This window comes from Rhincodon typus, chromosome 38 (assembly GCF_021869965.1).
Source record: "Rhincodon typus isolate 14 chromosome 38, sRhiTyp1.1, whole genome shotgun sequence".
NCBI classification, from domain to species: Eukaryota; Metazoa; Chordata; class Chondrichthyes; order Orectolobiformes; family Rhincodontidae; genus Rhincodon; species Rhincodon typus.
In genome coordinates this window covers 11839561-11845119 of record NC_063369.1, presented here as the reverse complement: position 1 = coordinate 11845119, position 5559 = coordinate 11839561, and the positions used below count along the sequence as shown (strand labels likewise).

Here is a 5559-nt window from a genome sequence, read left to right as displayed (position 1 = left end):
TGTGCAGAGAGGGAGCAGGGTGTGTGTGTGTACGTGCAGAGAGGGAGCAGGGTGTCAGTGTGTACGTGCAGAGAGGGAGAAGGGTGAGGGTGTGTACGTGCAGAGTGGGAGCAGGGTATGAGTGTGTACGTGCAGAGAGGGAGCAGGGTGTGAGAGTGTTTGTGTAGAGAGGGAGCAGGGTGAGGGTGTGTACGTGCAGAGATGGAGCAGGGTGTGAGTGTGTTCGTGCAGAGAGGGAGCAGGGTGTGAGTGTGTACGTGTAGAGAGGGAGCAGGGTGTCAGTGTGTACGTGCAGAGAGGGAGCAGGATGAGAGTGTGTACATGCAGAGGGGGAGCAGGCTGTGAGTGTCTACGTGTAGAGAGGGAGCAGGGTGTGGGTGTGTACGTGTAGAGAGGGAGCAGGGCGTGAGTGTGTACGTGCAGAGAGGGAGCAGGGTGTGAGCGTGTATCTGTAGAGAGGGAGCAGTGTGTGGGTGTGTACGTGCAGAGAGGGTGCAGGGTGCGGGTGTGTATGTGCAGAGAGGGAGCAGGGTGTGAGTGTGTACGTGCAGAGAGGGAGCAGGGTGTGGGTGTGTATCTGTAGAGAGGGAGCAGTGTGTGGGTGTGTACGTGCAGAGAGGGTGCAGGGTGCGGGTGTGTATGTGCAGAGAGGGAGCCGGGTGTGAGTGTGTACGTGCAGAGAGGGAGCAGGGTGTGGGTGTGTATCTGTAGAGAGGGAGCAGTGTGTGGGTGTGTACGTGCAGAGAGGGTGCAGGGTGCGGGTGTGTATGTGCAGAGAGGGAGCAGGGTGTGAGTGTGTACGTGCAGAGAGGGAGCAGGCTGTGGGTGTGTACGTGCAGAGAGGGAGCGGGGTGTGAATGTGTACGTGCAGAGAGGGAGCAGTGTGTGGGTGTGTACGTGTAGAGATGGAGCAGGGTGTGAGTGTGTATATGTAGAGAGGGAGCAGGGTGTGAGTGTATACGTGTAGAGAGGGAGCAGGGTGTGGGTGTGTACGTGCAGAGAGGGAGCAGGGTGTGAGTGTGTACGTGCAGAGAGGGAGCAGGGTGTCAGTGTGTACGTGCAGAGAGGGAGCAGGGTGTGAGAGTGTACATGTTGAGAGGGAGCAGGGTGTGAGTGTATATGTGTAGAGAGGGACCAGGGTGAGGGTGTGTACGTGCAGAGAGGTAGCAGGGTGTGAGTGTGTATGTGCAGAGGAGGAGCAGGCTGTGAGTGTGTACGTGTAGAGAGGGAGCAGGGTGTGGGTGTGTACGTGTAGAGAGGGAGCAGGGTGTGAGTGTATACGTGTAGAGAGGGAGCACGGTGTGGGTGTATACGTGTGGACAGGGAGCAGGGTGTGGGTGTATACGTGTGGAGAGGGAGCAGGGTGTGGGTGTGTACGTGTAGAGAGGGAGCAGGGTGTGAGTGTATACGTTTAGAGAGGGAGCACGGTGTGGGTGTATACGTGTGGAGAGGGAGCAGGGTGTGGGTGTGTATGTGTAGAGAGGGAGCAGGGTGTGGGTGTGTACATGAAGAGCGGGAGCCCGGAATGGGCAGTATGTTTACCGGCAATACCTGTGCCCCTATGTCCTCAGGATAACTATATCTTGGCACTTGATTGTCTCCTGGGCAAGTTGTGTCCTACCCATGGCTCGGTGCATATTCCCTGTGAAACTGAGGTGATGGTGAGAAAAGAAATCACATTATAGAAACCAGCAATTTGTTGTCACATTTAATTCCGTGCCCAGTGTCTAATTCTCTCACTCTGACTCTCTATAGGGATCATACTCAGTGCCGTTGGCATCAATCCATTGTTGGCACATTCACTGTGAGGAATGTTGGCTTCGCACACTGGTAAGGGCATGCACTCCCTCACCATGAGTCATAATTTTGGCACGTCTTTATCCCCAGTTGTGAAAGCTTTGATTTTGAATTAAAATGACATTCATTCAGATATAACACACAGGGTGATTTCAACCACCTTGTACTGTTTTTATAATAGCTCCCCCAACCCCGTGTTGGAGACGACCATTCGTGCTGGGGGCCATTTCCAACGTGTGTTTCCCACATCGAGGTCTATTCTTCATCCGTGAGCCGCTCTCCCCATGACCAATATGTTAGTCGACTTTGGAAGCCATTACAGTTTTTTTTCAGAGCGCGGGTCAAAGATGAGAGATTGGAGACTTGCGTCTGATGTTCCCCTTTGTAACTTTGGGGCACAATTCTTTGACTGAATTAGTAATCCCTGTTGGGAACAACCAATTTGGCACAGATGTAGGATTGTTGTGACTGTGCAGTTGGCGTGGATCAGGCATGAGTTAACAGGATGTTCTATCCCTGTGGTGATGTGCTATGCATTAACACCATAACTGGCTGATCACTTCGCCCAGGCCCGATATCCTGGGTACTGTGCGCAGGGTGGCACTCTGCCTGGTGTCCACTGAGATATCCTACCTGAGGACAGTCTCCCCTTCACAGATGGTCTCCCCTTTGCTTTAACATACGATTTTGATCAAAATTTTCAAAATAATGAGGACTAAGTCGACAAAGCTGACTCATTCCTGGACTGAGAACCGGGGTTTGGAGGGGGGATGGGGGCCACAGTTCCCAAGTATTTGGCACAAGGCTGTTACTGGGAAGAAAACTTTTTCACTCAGCAAGTAGTTAGGCTGCAGGATGCATTGCCTGGAACTGTGGTGGAGGGCAGGTCCAACTGAGGTATTCATAAGGGCGTTGGAGAATTATTTAAACAGAAACAATACGCCGAGCAATAGGGAAAAGCAATAGGAGATTGACACTCTAAAATGGGCAGAGAGCTAGTGCAGACATGATGGACTGAATGGCCTCATTCTACACCATAACTTTTCTGTGACCATTTCCTAATGCCCTACAGTTCCTCTGGGCCAAATCCTTCCTTTAACTCCGTCCCTTTTATACATCATTTTTAAAGTCCTCATTTGTGTTTTCAAATCCCTCTGTATGTTTGTCACCTCCTCCAGCCTCATGTCCCTGTACCTCTCACTCTCACTTCCTGAGCCACCTGGATTTGAATCACATCCGTCATTGGTGTGTCTCTGTCTGCAGTGAACTGGATCCGAAACTCTGGAATTCTCTCCCTAAACCTCTCTGACTCACATTTTCCTCCCTCAAGCTGGTCCTTAAACCTACCTCTTCGAGCCAGCTTTAGGTCACCTGACCTGATGGCCACATGCGGTTCAGTGTCATACCTTGGTAGCTGCTCTGATTTGCAGATCTTTATTAAGCTAATGGTGCTATATAAATATAAATAGTTGTTGTTATAGGGCTGGTGACTCTCCCCGGGGGCTGGTTGGAAAGCCGAGGGTCAAGGGGCTGACTTTGTACCTCTATAATCTGCAAACAGGCCAACAATAGCTTGTAAACCTTTACGCTGCTTAATTCAGTTCTCGGTCTCTTACAGGGGTCAAAGAAGCTGTGCCCACAGTGTAACACCATCACGTCACCAGGTGACCTACGCAGGATCTACCTGTAGAAGATCCCACTGTATTCTGAAGTGAGACAAGCCCTGGATCCCAGGAGCAGTGATCCCAGGATCTCTTGGATCTGAACAGTCCTCAGTGTGGGGCTTCCTGAAATGATTTTGAAGAATTGATTCTAATTTTCAGTCAGAATGTCAAAGGCTTCGTCCCATGGTTTCTCTGAGTTCAATAAACTGACAAATCCAAGCCTGAGGGAGACCCTGTTGTCATACCCGTTTCTTGTCTTAATTCCGTGGTCTCAGAACTGTGGTAAGGAGGTGATGTGGGGACTACCCTGAAGTGATGGGACAGATCACTGTTTGAGCTGGACACCTCTCCCAGCTCACTGCTGAAAGGGTGACATGTTCATTCTCTACACAAATCGCCAGCGTTTGCAGATTTCCTGTGTCTGCATTTTCGTTTTCACTTGAAGTTTAAACACTCTCTGCCCGCGATTCCTCTTTCTTGTCACTCCCTCACTTTGTGTACTATTCTGCAAGCATTTAGGAGCTGGTAGTCAACATGCTGCCAGTCAGTGACCTGTTTGTGTTCCCTGTCTGGTAGCATGTCTGTGTGTCTGTCTGTATATCTGTGTCTGCCTGTATTTGTGTGTTTGTCTGTGTGTGTGTGTATGTCTGACTGTGTGTATGTGTCTATCTGTCTGTATGCCCGTGTGTCTGTATCTGTCTATCTGTATGACTGTATGTGCATGTGCCTGTATGTCTCTGTTTGTGCCTAATTGTATACCTGTGTCTGCCTGTATTTGTGTGTCTGTGTGTGTGTACGTCTGTTTGTGTTTGTCTTTCTGTTTGTATGTATGCCTGCGTGTGTGTGTGTGTGTGTGTGTTTGTATGTCTGTGTTTCTCTTTGTGCATCTCTGCCTGTATGTCTGGTGTCTGCATGTCTCTGTGTGTGCATCTGCCTGTATATATCTGTGTCTCTGTGTGTGTGTGTGTGCCTATCTGTATGCCAGTGCATGTATGTGTGGCTGCCTGTATATGTGTGTGTGTGTGTCTGCCTGTCTGTATGCCTGTGTGTGTGTCTGTAGGTCTGTGTCTCTGTGTATATGGCTGTCAGTATGTCTGTGTATGTGTGTGTATGTCTATGTCTCTGTGTGTGTGTATGTCTGTGTCTCTGCGTCTGTGTGTGTGCGCGCGCGCGTGTGTCTGTGTGCGCGGGTGTGAGACAGAGAATGGCAGTGACAGCAAGGTGGCACCAGATGGCAGGGTTGCACCACATTTGGGTGTAAACCTCTCCGGCTGAGAGAGCAGACTGTAATTAAAAGTGGTCAGACTATTGTTGATTTGGTATAGTGAGCGTTCCTACCCCTGGGTCAGAAAGCCCAAGTTCAAATCCCACCTGCCCCAGACATGTGTCAAAACATATGAGTAGGTCAAGTAATAATACCTACAATTGGAGCATTTACTGTGCAGGATAGCTCTGCCTGAGAAGAGGCACATCTTATTTTCTCAGTTTGAACAAAATCTGTTTATTTTCATTGATACTCAAATACTGTGCTGCTAAGGATGTTGCAGGGTTTGGAGGGTTTGAGCTACAGGGAGAGGCTGAATAGCCTGGGTCTATTTTCCCTGGAGCGTCAGAGGCTGAGGGGTGACCTTATAGAGGCCTATAAAATCATGAGGGGCATGGATAGGGCAAATAGACAAGGCCTTTTCCCCAGGGTAGGGGAGCCCAAAACTAGAGGGGCATAGATTTAAGGTGAGAGGGGAAAGGTTTAAAAAGGACATAAGGAACAACTTTTTCACACAGAGGGTGGTGTGTGTGTGGAATGAGCTGCCAGAGGAGGTGGTGGAGGCTGGTACAATTACAACATTTAAAAGGCATCTGCGTAGGTACATGAATAGGAAGGTTTAGAGGGATATGGGCCAAATGCTGGCAAAGGGGACTAGATTTATTTAGGATATCTGGTCAGCATGGACGAGTTGGACTGAAGGGTCTGTTTCCGTGCTGTACATCTCTACGACTCTATAAATGACTACTCAATGTTGCTATGCTGTTAATCATTTACATGTAAGTCATTTCAACACAGAGAAGAAAGATTGTGTTCCCTAATGTGTTTACAGCT

The 5559-nt window shown here is 49.4% G+C and overlaps 1 long non-coding RNA gene across 2 annotated transcripts; it reads left to right on the top strand.

The window, feature by feature from the left end:
- Nucleotides 1-1549: 1549 nt before the first annotated feature.
- LOC125487268 lies at nt 1550-3692 on the top strand. Of its 2 annotated transcripts, none has more exons than XR_007265762.1 (3): nt 1550-1655; nt 1756-1830; nt 3416-3692. It is a non-coding gene; the product is annotated as an uncharacterized LOC125487268 (long non-coding RNA). The 2 variants fall into 2 exon arrangements; XR_007265761.1 differs by having other exon boundaries at nt 1564-1661.
- Nucleotides 3693-5559: the final 1867 nt, after the last annotated feature.